Here is a 14,582-nt window from a genome sequence, read left to right on the forward strand (position 1 = left end):
ATTGCACTGGCTGACCATTCCCAAGCACCCCCCCTCCCCCACCATTGCACTGGCTGACCATTCCCAAGCCCCTCCCCCCCCACCATTGCACTGGCTGACCATTCCCAAGCCCCTCCCCTCCCCCGCCATTGCACTGGCTGACCATTCCCAAGCCCCTCCCCTCCCCCGCCATTGCACTGGCTGACCATTCCCAAGCCCCTCCCCCCCCCGCCATTGCACTGGCTGACCATTCCATCCACCCCCCCCCCTCCCCCACCACTGCACTGGCTGACCATTCCCAAGCACCTCCCCTCCCCCACCATTGCACTGGCTGACCATTCCCAAGCACCTCCCCTCCCCCGCCATTGCACTGGCTGACCATTCCCAAGCACCTCCCCTCCCCCGCCATTGCACTGGCTGACCATTCCCAAGCCCCTCCCCTCCCCCGCCATTGCACTGGCTGTGTCCTGGGTGCTGGATCCATCCCTCCAGGATTTCTGATGTTGTCTCCTATTAGCACATTACTCTCCCTAGGATATGAGTCTGGATTGTTCCGATGTTAATGTTCTTACACACACTGTCTTTGACTGATTTTCATTTCAGTACTATGCTGCAAAACCACAGACCTGTTTCCCAATAGGTTTCTAGACAGCGAATAAGATTCTGCCTAAGATTCTCCTGACTGTCTGGCTGAGGCCCTGTGCCAGGAGCTTGCGTTGGTAAAATGGGTACTCATCACGGTACAAACACATTGCATGGGAGGGATTTTCAGGTCCCACCCGGATCTTCTGATCCCACCAGGATAAAATCAATGGACTTTAGCCAGAGCCGGCGAATCTTCCATAGCCGGGAATCTCCAAAAACCTCCTGGACTCTCTGGTACTGTTCCACTGTAAGGCAACAAAACCTTGCATTCATGCAGCGCCTTTACCACACATTTCACTAGAATGTAAATTGGACAAGAATTGAGACCAAGTCAACAGCAATGTGAGGCTAGTCACCAAATGTTTGGTCAACAGGGTTGACATTAAAGAGCATCTTGAAGGAGAATGAGGAAAGAAGTTTAGCCTCTGTGGCATTTGCTCTGGTGAGTATTTTTGCCCTTCCTGACTATCATGGTTACAGATTATGCTGTTATAATCACTGTAGTTCTTTCTGAGTTATCCCACAAGCCAGGCTTCTGAATGCAACTTTATTTGATCCATTTATTAACATCATGGACTTCTGGTCAAGTTCTTTAGTTGCTGGAGTTCTATCCTGTAATCCTGTAAGTGGAATTGATCCACTTCAGATCAGCCATGATCTTATTGAATGGCGGGGCAGGCTCAAGGGGCTAGATGGCCTACCCCTGCTCCTATTTCTTATGTTCTTATGTTCTGTCACCTCATTATCTCCCCGTCCTCAGGCAGGCAGACATTGAAAGAATGCACTGATTAGCTGAATGGTGCCTTTCTCCGTGACTAATTAACCTTCCAAATCCAGCTAAGCTTCCACCTTCTGCGGTATCTGTGCCACTAAATCGGAGGCGGTATGGTGGCACGGTTGTTAGCACTGCTGCCTCACAGCGCCAGGGATCCAGGTTCAACCCCTGGCTTGCGGAATCTGCACATTCTCCCCGTGTCTGCGTGGATTTCCTCCAGGAACTCCGGTTTCCTTCCACAGTCCAAAAGACGTGCTGGTTAGATGCATTAACCATGCTAAATTCTCCCTCAGTGTACCCGAACAGGCGCTGGAGTATGGCGACGGGGGGATTTTCACAGTAACTTCATTGCTGTATTAATGTAAGCCTACTTGTGACATTAATAAATAAACTTTAAACTTAAACTTTTCCACACTAATGGTAATGCCACCTGTGCCACTCTAACAGATGTCAGGAAGCTCAATGTCCGCCTGGGCTGGTATTACTGGAACTCACATTGGCAGATTCAGATTCTCAGCAGCTGGGCATGATGTTGCTACTGATTTGAAAACTATTGACTTCAGATTGCATCAAAGATGACAAGTGCCTCAAGGGAAAACATCTCCATCTTCCATCCAACATACTGCTGGGAATAGCTTCAAGGAAAGTTAAATGTTTTAAAATAAAATATTCATTAAATCCAAACTGATGTGTTTCCTTTCACATAGCTGCAGCAATTTAATATTAAAAGGAAATACTAATATGTTATTAATTATTTTGTTATTTTGGCATTGGCTTAATAACTGTTAATGCGTTTCGCTTAGTCAAGAGGGCTGGAAATTAAACATTTAGCAGACTGTTAACATAGCAATCACCAGATTAATTCAGCAAAGCATGTATCACAGTATTCTACATTTTCTCGATCATTTGGAACCAAAGCCTGTCTGCGTGCTAATGGCAATAGGAGGATAAATTATCTGGGCTGATGACTGTGTTATGTCAAAGGCCCTTCCTAACATCAACAGGGATAACTGGAGTGCTGCAGTATCGTCCAAATAAAAAGTTGGTTTTACTTCCAGCTTTGAACCTTCCCCAATAGGAGTCTTGATAGGAGAATCAGGCCAACAATAACTTGCATTTATATAGCACCTTTAATGGAGTAAAATATCCTGAGGTGGTTCATAGACTGTTTAAGATTGGGTACTGAGTCAATTAAGAAGACATTAGGAGAAGCAACCAAAGGTTTGATCAATGAGATACGTCTTAAAAGCAGGGGAGAGAGGCAGAAAGGTTTAGGGATGGAATTCCAGAACTTAAGGCCAGGGCTGCTGAGTGAATGGAAATTGGGGAATGTTCAAGAGTTCAGAGCTGGAGGAAATTAGGGATAGGATTCAGCATGCACAATGAATGGTCATTGGTAAAAATTGTGGGGGGAGGGGATGGGGGGACAGGGGAGGGGATAGGGGAATGGGGGAGGGGTATTCCCATCTAGTGAGACTCTGCACCACAAACATGACCTCAGAATATTGATTTTATTATCCCACTCCAGGAATCAGAATGAAAGAAGGTTAAAGTCTATCCTTCTACATGAGGAATGTCTTATGTTGTTCCAGCGACCCCTTCAGCCATTGATTCTTCTCAATCCAATGAATCCCTTCAAGATGGTATTCATTATAATGCTTAGATAACTGATCAATCAATCAGCTGATAACTCCAGTGATGCAGGGAACTATTTGTTAATGAACTGAGGAGGTTGTTCATTATGAGGATCAGATCTTTTCTACAAATATTGAGCAATTGAGCTGCGCAATTTTCACCCAACTTGCACATCAAGTCCACCTTAAATAATGACTCTGATACACGAGTGACAGCTAGCATTGTTAACTTTATGTGGACACCTTCCTGACCTCTTGTCCCCAATCATTCTTTTCTCACTCTCCATCCAACATGTCTGTTGCTGTTGTGATCCACGCTTCCAGAGGAACTGGAAAGTAAACAGTCTCTTCAACTGGATAATTCTTCACTGTCGATGAAAACAGCCTTCGACTTTGCTCTTCTTGTCACTATCCCAGGCTTTCACAGCAGTGTCTCTGAAATGAATCTACAAATCCTGGAGCATCCAGGACAACCTAGGAGTGGTGGTTAGTGCTGCAGAAAGATATCCTTGAAGCAGAGACCACAGCAAGGAGAAAGTTTCATGTCCTGGTGTTGTAGACTGATTTGTCTTGCCTGAAGGCCCAACTCTTTGTAAGTTTGGAGGTTCCGGTGGGAATTTTGTAACTAGTTACATTCAATTTCCCGACATGCTCACACTCAAAGACCACAAGCAGGCAACAATGATGATGATGAAGGATTTGGGAGGGTCTATTCTGGAGAGCTAGGGGGTTGCTGGTGCCTGAAAGACCTGGGATAGGAAGGGCAGCATCCACCCTCCCCCCATCCCTCCCACCACCCCACTCCCACCACACCCCCACCACCCCCCACCAGCGTCCCTCCTCCAACCAACCCCCCCACTATCCCTCCCCCCAATGTCCCCCACTGTCCCTCCCCCCAATGTCCCCACTGTCCCTCCCCCTCAGCACCCCCATCCCCCCAAGCCCTCCCACTGTTCCTCTGCCCCTGGCACTGCCCCCACCACTGACGCCCCCAACCCCCACTCCCCATGCCCTCCCACCATCACCCCTACGTCCACCACCATCCACTGACCCCCCAGCCCCCACCACTGCCCCACTACCACTCCCTGCCCCCGCCCCCCGCAACTGCTGGCCACCCCCACCGACCAGTGGCTCCAATCAGTAAATTTCCAAAAATAATCACTTCCTACTTACCTGTTCTCCTCCAACCTCTCACACAGTTGCTTTCCATTGACATCCTTTGCCAAGCTCCATCACAAAATAAAAACCAACACCTGCGCCACCATTAACCCAACCTCGAGAAATGAAGAATGTGCCCAGAAATTCACTCAGATCTGTGAGCACAAACATCCCAGGAACATTCATCCAAGGATGGTCCAGTTGTCGCCACCCAAATCTTCTCCATTATGTTCTGTACACCATGAACTTGCTGAACTGTTGGATAAGCAGCTCTTCACCCTCTGGGAGGTTATTGGCTGGAGGCGAGATGGGAATGGGAGACAGACATTGATTGAGAACAACATGGAGTTGATGGGCTGTTCGTGCAATATCTCATTCGAGGAAACATTTGCAATTACCTGATGCCACACAAGCTGATGAAGGAACCAAGCAGGACATGGTTTATTCTGGCAGTGCTGCAGGTTTTAATTAACCCAAGTGCAATATTAACAATGCACCATCTGTTCTTCTTACAAAAAGTATTTTTTTCTCTATAAGGGAGACAGCCAGGACCTCACAGGCAGAAACAACAAACCAGCCCAGGCTGGATTCTCCTCCTGTATCGGGGCATCAGTGGAGTGTGACTATCACACACCCACTCACTCACTTGACCCTGCCATTAACCCAGCGAGCTGCTGTCCTACTGTAGCTGTTAGTGTCAGCGCGAGGCGTGTCTGGAGCAGTGGTGCTGTTTCAGGCTGTGTCAGAGGGAGGAGGGTAATTCTAAAGAGAAAGAAAAGAATGACATTTCAATGGTGTCTTCACCAACTCATCACATCCCAAAGCGCTCTCCAACCAATGAGGCATTTGGAATTGCAGTCTCAAGTAGACAGAATGGTGAAGAAGGCATTCAACATGCTTGGTTTCATCACTCAGAACATTGAATACAGGAGTTGGGACGTCTTGTTGAAGTTGTACAAGACATTGGTAAGGCCACGCTTGGAATACTGTGTACTGTTCTGGTCACCCTATTATTTAAAGGATATTATTAAACTAGAAAGAGTGCAGAAAAGATTTATTAGCATGATGGTGGGACTTAATGGATTGAGTTATAAGGAGAGGCTGAATAGACTGGGACTTTTTTCTCTGGAGTGTAGGAGGCTGAGGGGTGATCTCATAGAGGTTTATAAAATAATGAGGGGCACAGATCAGCTAGATAGTCAATATCTTTTCCCAAAGATAGGGGAGTCTAAAACTAGAGGGCATAAGTTTAAGGGGAGGGGGGGAGAGATACAATAGGGTCCAGAGGCGCAACTTTTTCACACAGAGCGTGGTCAGTGTCTGGAAGAAGCTGCCAGAGGCAGTAGTAGAGGTGGGTACAATTTTGTCTTTTAAAAAGCTTTTAGACAGTTACATGGGTACGATGGGTATAGAGGGATATGGGCCAAATGCGGGCAATTGGGATTAGCTTAGAGGTTTTAAAAAAAAGGGCAGTATGGACAAGTTGGGTGGAAGGGTCTGTTTCCATGCTGTAAACCTGTATGACGCTATGATAATGTCGGAAACTCAGCAGCCAATTTATGCACAGCAAGATCCCACAACATTATATGCAGTCACCTGGTTTCTCATGATGTTCACTGAGGGATAAATATTGGTCATGATACCAGAGAGAACCCTTCCTCCACCTTCACAATACCCCCCTCGCCCAAAATAGCCTCCAACCCTAACAATAACCCCTCACCCCCCACAATACCCCCCACTCCACCCCAACTCTGACAATAACCCCCATCCCCATAATAACCCCCACCCCTACAATACCCCCCCACAATATTCCCCACCCTCACAAAACTCCCACGGCCATATTACCCCACCCCCCACAATACCCCCACATCCACACAATATCCTCCACTGCCACAATGCCCCAATCCCCACAATACCCCCACCCCCACAATATCTCCCCACCTCCACAATATCCCCCAACCCCCACAGTACCCCTTCCCTGACAATACCTCCCACCTCCACAATATTTCCCCACCCTCACAATACCCCACCCCCTCAATATGCCCACTCCCACAATACCCTACCCCCTCAATACCCCCACTCCCACAATACCCCACCCCCTCAATACCCCCACTCCCACAATACCCCAACCCCACAATACCCCAACTTCTATAATAATAATCCTGCAATACCCCCCACTCCCACAATACCCCCCACCCCCCACAATACCCGCTACCCCCACAATACACGGCCACCATCACAATACCCCCCATCCCCACACTACCCGCTACCCCCCACAATAGGCCTCCACCCTCACAATACCCCCCACAATACCCCCACCCCATAATATCACCCCACCTCCACAATACCCTCCACCCTCACAAAACCCCACACCCCCATAAAACCCCCATCCCCAAAATACCCCCACCCCTACAATACCCCCACCCCCACAATACCCCCCACAATACTCCCACCCACACAGTACCCTTCACCCCCAACAATACACCCCACAATAACCTCACCCCCACAATATCCCCCATCCTCACCATACCCCATCCCCACAATATTCCCCACTCCACGATACCTCCCACCCCCACAATGCCCCCTATTTCCCACAATGCCCCCTATTTCCCACAATACCCCCACCGCCATAATACATCTCCACCCTCACAATACTCGCCCATCCCCACAATACCCCCCACCACCCACAATACTCCCACTGCCACAATACCCCTCACCCCCACAATAACCCCTAACCCCCGATGCCCCCAACCCCCACAATGATCCCAACCCTACAATAACCCCCCAACCCCACAATACCCCTCACCCCCACAATACCCCCCATCATTACAATAACCCCCACCCTTACAATACCCCCACCCCCACAATACCACGCACCCTCACAATAGACCCCACCCACACAATAACCCTGCTCCCTTTCTGCCCCACCTCCATCCCCACTCCCACCTTTCTTCAAATAGTCTATGGGATCTTTTACATCACCCAATAGACAGAATCACTGAATTATTAGAGTGAAAGAGAAGCCATTTGAGCCATTGTGTTTGTACTTTCTCTCCAAATGAGCATTATGACTTAGTCCTTTCCCCTGATCCCCTGCACATTGTTTCTATTCAAATAATCATCTATCACCCTCTTCAATGCCTCGACTGAACCTGCCTCCCCCACATTTCCAGACAGAGCATTCCAGACCCCAAACACTTGCTGGGTGAAAAAGTTTTCTCACGTTGCAATTGCTTATTTTGCAAATCACTTTAAATCTGTGCCGTCTCATTCTTGGGCCTTTTGTGACTGGGAACAGATTCTCCCTGTCCACTCTGTCCAGCCCTCTCATGGTTCTAAACATCTCTATCAAATCTCCTCTTAGCCTTCGTCTCTCCAAGGAGAACAGTCCCAAGCTCTCCAATCTATCCTCATAACTGAAGTTTCTCATCTCTGGAACCATTCTTGTAAACAACGTCTGTACACTCGCCAATGTTTCCACATTCTTCCTATAGCATAACAGCCTGAACTGTGAACAATATTCCAGCTGAGATCTAACTAGTGTCTTGCATACATTCAGCATAACCTCCTTGCTCTTGTATCCTATGTCCCTATTAATAGAGCTCAGGTTACTATATGCTTTATTACCTGCTCTCTCCACCTGTTCTGTCATTTTCATATACACATATAAACCTATGGACCATGGATTAATATTTTAGTTAAAACATCTGGATGGAATTTTCTCATCCTGTCCACCATGGGAATCATAGAGGAGGGGATATAGATCATGAAAGGTCTGTTGACCTTGGGTGGGATTTCCCAACCTTGGGGCAAGTGCAGCTCTCTAACAATGTAACACACCCTCAATACTGCACTGAGCGCCAGATGGGTTATGTGGTCTGATCTTGGGAGCCAGACTAGAACCCACAAACATCGGACAAAGGTTTGGGAGTGAATCTGACTCAGACCCAGCACAAAGTTACAGCCAGATCAGCAGTGGAAGAGACATGAATTCTCAGCAGTAGAGAGGACAGGTGTCTAAAGGGGAAACAGCATCGGACAAAGAATCTTGGGACCTGGAGTCAATGTTGAGGCCTTCCAGGGCAAATCCTTCCTGACTGTATAACACTGTGCGGCACCACACCTGCTGTATCTGTCACGCCTGTGAGACAGGACATAACCAGGAATGGTGAGGATATGACTTGATTGATTACTATCACATGTATTGGTATACAATGAGAAGTATTGCTTCATGCACAGCTTACAGACAAAGCATACTGTTCATAGAGTACATAGGGGAAAAGGAAAGAAGAGGGTGCAGAGTATGGTGTGACAGTCATAGCTAAAGTGTAGAGAAAGATCAGCTTGATATAAGACAGATCCATTCAGAAGTCTGATAGCAGCAAGAAAGAAGCTGTTCTTGAATTGGTCAGTACGTGACCTCAGAATTTTATATCTTTCTTCCCAACGAAAGAAGGTGGAAGAGAGAATGCCGGGGATGCGTGGGGTTCTTGGTTATGCTGGCTGCTTTTCCAAGACAGCGGGAAGTGTCAAAGTTAAAGTTAATTTATTAGTTGAAATCGGCTTACGTTTACACTGCAATGAAGTTACTGTGAAAATCCTCCAGTCGCCACACTCCGGCACCTGTTCGGATACACTGAGTGGGAATTTAGCGTGACCAATGCACCTAATCAATACGTCTTTTGGACTATGGGAGGAAACCGGACCATCTCGAGGAAACCCACACGGATACGGGGAGACAGTGACCTAAACTAGGAATCGAACCAGGGTCCCTGGCGCTGTGAGGCAGCAGTGCTAACACTGTGCCACTGTATCACTCCAATGGTGGTGCCTGGGATATTATTTGTAAGGTATGATTCCATTCAGTATGACAGTCCAGCCATTTCAGTACATCATTTACTCTGCCAATTGAAGGTGGCACTGAGGGAATGCCACATTGTTGGAGGTGCCACCTCTCATGTTAGAATGTCCTGTCTGGTGGGTGTAAAACGTTCCATTACAGTCTGTGATAAGAAGCAGAGGCCATGTCCTGGCCAATGCTTATCATTCAGCCAATGCACTCTTAAGTGTCTCGGTAATGTTTTGAGGGATCTTACTGTGCACAAATTGGCTGCTTTATATGACAACATGAGTACACTTGAAGTGTTTGAGACGTGTTGAGACCCTTGAAGATGCTGTGTAAATAAATACACATGCTTTCCAAAGCTTCTTGCTGTGTGCACCACGGCAATGTGATTCCCTTTAGATGTATTGCATGTTATTGGAGGAAGATTAGGTAATGAGTTAGTTACAGATCAATATTTAAAAGCTTGTTTGCTACTGCATTCATTACACAAGCACATTATAACCGCAACACCACCCCCCCAACACACATCCCCGCTCCCCACCCCACACCCCCGATGATTAAAAACCAGCCCATTGATACTCGGGATGTTTTGTCAGTGAAAAGGATGAGCAGACGTTGAGAGATGACAGTTTCACCCCCAGTACGTTTCCTTCAATCTGTTACCCCATGTGGGGCTTGAGTGAGGAATTCCCATCTCATCAGTAAGTTTATAAACCACTGCACACGTGGACCTATGCTGGAATGCTGAGTGCAGATTATTAAGACACCTCAAGCAAAATGGGAATGTCTTTTTGCATGGAAACAGGGATACCCCCCCTTCTCTCACGCTCAATTTACAACACAGGAACAGTATCCAGGGAAAGTCCCAGCCAACTATTATCTTGGTGAAGGTTTTCCCAGCTTGCAAATTGTCTTCCCTTCCAAGCACAGAAATAGTACAGAAAGGCTTTCCAAATTCACCCAAGATGTCACAACAGACAGTGATCAGAGAAATTGTGAGCTCGGATATTTTTAGACGTGTTAGTGTTGGTTGGGAAACAGACTGTGTCTCAGTGGGGAGGAGGGGGAGGGAGTGTTTGCTCTGAAACATCTATCTGTCCAATGTATCAAATAAACACACTGGGGAATAACATCTTCAGCTCCAAGTCACAGAGGAGTGAAGCACACACAAAGCTGCAGTCAAAGCTATGCTTCTTTCAATATCCATTCATCTCAAATCCAGTTGGGATATGCTGCAGAAAAAGACAGACTTTCCAGACTAAACCTTCACCATCTGTCAAAACCAGGGTTTAACTGGAACTTGCAGCTGGAATGAGATTAACACTTGGAGGTACCTGGTGTAAGATATACTTCCCCACAGCAGCAAAACTTTTCCAGGAAGCAACTCCAGGAAAGCAAATTGAACTGATCCTCAGAGGGAGTTAAACTAAAATCAGAGTGAGTTATCTAGACATTCCTGGCATAATCCAGTGTGTCCATGTAGCTCTTTATTCACTAATCCCATCTACCTGCCCTGTTCCCAGATCCCTTCATTCCCCATTCTCATAATCCATCTGTTTAACCTGTTCTTAAACGTTGATGCAATTAAACAGCAATCACAATTGAGAAACATTTTATAGAATCATAGAATCCCTACAGTGCAGGAGGAGGCTATTCAGCCGATTGATTCTGCACCAACTCTCCGACAGAGAATCTTACTATCCCTGTAACCCCACATATTTACCCTGCTTATCCCTCTGACACTAAGGGGCAATTTCACATGGCCAATCACCAAACCCGCATGCCTTTAGAGATATCATTTGTGACAGAGTAAAATAAAACTTAATGGAACAAAATCAGGACAGTTACATTTCTTCCAGCATGAGATATTTATCTTTCATATTATAATTTCTCCTATTTTTAAAAAACCTGGCCTGGGATTGCAATTATTATTAATAATTAATTATTATTAATTATTTGGCTGGCTCCCCCCACTCCTCCCACGTCTCACCACCTCCCCCCTCCCCCCACTATAATGACACAGTCTGTGCTAACGCTCCCTTACAGTACTGAAGGAGTGCTGCACTGTCTTTGTGACTGCCTGGTGAGGTGCACTTTAATGGTCCCATGACACTGATCAAGCACCACATTTGTCTCACAGTCAGAAAGAGATGAAATGGTCCTGGTTGTCATTGCAGTCTATGAGACGTTGCTGCCTGTAAACAATGGCCTACATATAGCCACTGCTCTTCAGAGTAACTCGCTGTAAAGCAAAGTCTTTTGAGACGGCATTACAAATAGAAGCATGGTGTACAAAAGCAAGAAAGTTATGTTTAAGCTTTCTAAGTCATGGGTTGGGTCTCAGCTGGAATAAAGTGCCCAGTCCTGGCCTCCAGATTTTAGGAGGGATGCCAAGTCTAGGACGCTGTTATCAGGAGTTTTTACCAGGATGGAGCAGAGCTGAGAGACTTTAACACAGAGAGACTGGAGACACTTAGAGCAGGGAAATTTAAGGGGAAACTTAATAAAGATCTTTTATAGATGGAAGCTTCTAGTGACAAGGGGTTAACCAGTGGAAGCGAATTGAAGATAATTACTAAAAGAGCCAGGAGGGAAATGGGGAGAGGTTTTTTTTATACAATGCCTTATTATTCATCTGAGATGCACTGTCTGTGCTGTTCAGGTTTCACTGCATGTTAACCATTGACTTCAGCCTAATCAATGAGAAAATGCAAACAGTGAATCAATTCCCCCCTTGGCTCAGGAAGCTGGGGAAGATGTCAAAAACCATAAACCAAATGTCTTGTGGTTGTCAGAGACTTGCATTACTTCACATCCTCAGAACCCGCCTCAGGAGCTAATGCATGCATCGTCCCCTGAACTGGTTTGGCCATCATTTGGATTGTCCAAACCTGGAAGATGTCACTCCTCAAAGCCACTCCTGTTAGCTCGCACGGTTACTGAATGGGTTGAAGAGTGAATACTCACCACAAGGTGTCAGGAAATCCACACTCTGTTAAATCACAATTTGGTTTTATTTTCTTGCTGGAAATTGTTGGTATTTTTGGAAGAAATAAATATTGACAAATCAGCTGTTATATAGCCCACACATTCAATCATTTCAGGGACACAGACTTACATTTTAAGTCACATCTTTAAAAAGTATTAGCAGTGGAATGTCACTGTGATATCCACGAGGGTGAGGTTGGTCATCATTTTGACATTATTCTTTCTGCTTTTGGCATGGGGCGTTTAAATCGGTGGAGGCAGTGGTTGGGCTGTTGGGAACACATTGGTGATGGTAACTAGGTTGAAGGTTTATGGGATTGACAGAGTTAGGGCTGGTTAACATTCCATCCAGTCCACCACCACATCCTGAGGCTATGGCTCATTGGTATTTTGCTCTGATTTCTGAAGCAGTATAGGATGCAACAGATGTGAAATTACCAGTAAAATAATAAATAGCTGTCTCAGCATTGCATTGCAAAAAAGTCATTCACAGGGAGAGCAGTAACAAGGGCTGGCTATCTGATAGTGAGACTGGGAGTGCCACAAGCAATGCACATCAAACACCAAATTACAAATTGGAGAGGAGATTTGAAAAGAAGCGCTAAATGAAAATGCCACAGATGTTGGAGATCTTGCTTCATTCTTGCTTGAAATTGTACAACAGACGCCTTGCTCTGCTTGGCGGAAAATTTATTTAAAAGGAACGTTTGCCGTGGCACTAATTAATTCCCCACAGAATGTACACCATTTACTGAATAGGAATGCACGTCAAAATGGAATATTTTGCTTGTCACAGTGCTTTGTGACTTCCGTGCTATTTGTTAAGATTCAGCATTGAGCTGAATGGGTTTGGAAAATGATTCCTTGTACATGTCTCAAGTTAAGACTGCAACCTCCGTTAACGTGTTGGCCAGGTTGTACAATCAGTCCCATGTCCTTTCAGACACTCACTGTAAAGAACCATATCGTCAAACAGAGATACACAGATAGGACCTTTTCCAGAATAAAACAGCACAAGCAAAGATGATTGGAGCTTTGTGTCTGAGCTGGCTTATTGGAAATGAGGGGACTAGTGGATTTGATGAGCAGGGTTTTGGTGGCTAATGTTTGGGACAAGTTTTATATCGTTTCTCTGCTCTGCTCTACCTCGAAGAGATGTGGCGATGCCAGTGTTGGACTGGGGCAAACACAGTAAGAAGTCTCACAGCAGGTTAAAGTCCAACAGGTTTATTTGGTAGTAAACGCCACTAGCTTTCGGAACGCTGCTCCTTCATCAGGTGAGTGGAGAAATCTGATGACAAACAGGGCATATAAAGGCACACGGTTTACAGAATAGTGATTAGAATGCGAGTCTTTGCAGCTAATCTGCTTTTCAAGTCTTAAAGGTTCAGACAATGAGAGTGGAGATAGCATTAAGCATAGGTTAAAGACATGTGTATTGTCTCCAGACAGGACAGTAAGTGAGATGTTGCAAGCCCAGACAAGTCATGGGGGTTACAGATAGTGTGACATAAATCCAGAATCCCGGTAACTGTGAAAAGCTCCCAGAGTCGCAATGTGGAAATTCCCCATCCTGCCCAAGGATGGCGAATCTAGTGGCAGGTAAGAAATCGGGAAAGTGCCGATGTAAGAACAATTGTCCCGGTGGCAGGTTAATGCTGGCTGGCAGAGTAAGTTATTTGCATTTACTAACATCTGATGAATGCTCATTAAACCAGCTGTTTGCCACAAGTTCCTCTTGCTTGCTAATCTTCCATCAGTCCCTCAGGAAATTACCTCAACCTCAAACCCCTTTAGAAACATGTGGAGTATGTAAGTCAGACCTCAGATCACTCATGGCATCAAGGTGAGTGTGAGATGCCGAGTCGACCTGCCGAAGGCTGCACTGTTCCTGTTGTGATGAATGCCACCCAGCTGGGCCTGTAGGGTGCTCTGCTCCAGCTCTGCTGACATTGCCCACATTGTTGTATGAGGAACAGTTGAGGAGTCTGGGTTTGTACTCGTTGGAGTTTAGAAGGATGAGGTGGGGATCTTATTCAAACTTACACGATACTGCAAGGCCTGGATAGAGTGGACATGGAGACGATATTTCCAGGAGTAGGGAAAACTAGAACCACAGGGCTAAAGGGATGATTCTTTAAAACAGAGATGAGGAGGAATTTCTTCAGCCAGAGGGTGGCGGATCTGTGGAACTCTTTGCCGCAGAAGGCTGTGGAGACTGGGTCACTGTGTGTCTTTAAGGCGGAGACAGATAGGTTCCTGATTAATAAGAGGATCAGGGGTTATGGGGAAAAAGCAGGAGAATGGAGATGGCAAAAATATCAGCCATGATTGAATGGCAGAGCAGACTCAATATGCTGAGTGGCTTAATTCTGCTCCTATGTCTTATGATCTTATGGTCTAGGATAGCACTGAGCTCAGGAAATCACCCAGTCTCCACTCTCACACCCTGCCCAGTGCTGTGGCTGGGTCTGGGGAGTACAGGGGTCCTCTCTCCCAGTGGCTACCACCATTCTCCACATGGACGCCACTCTGACAATTCTCCACCTTCACAAAT

Source organism: Carcharhinus amblyrhynchos, chromosome 8 (assembly GCF_965287045.1).
Source record: "Carcharhinus amblyrhynchos chromosome 8, sCarAmb.v2.hapA, whole genome shotgun sequence".
Classification (NCBI taxonomy): domain Eukaryota; kingdom Metazoa; phylum Chordata; class Chondrichthyes; order Carcharhiniformes; family Carcharhinidae; genus Carcharhinus; species Carcharhinus amblyrhynchos.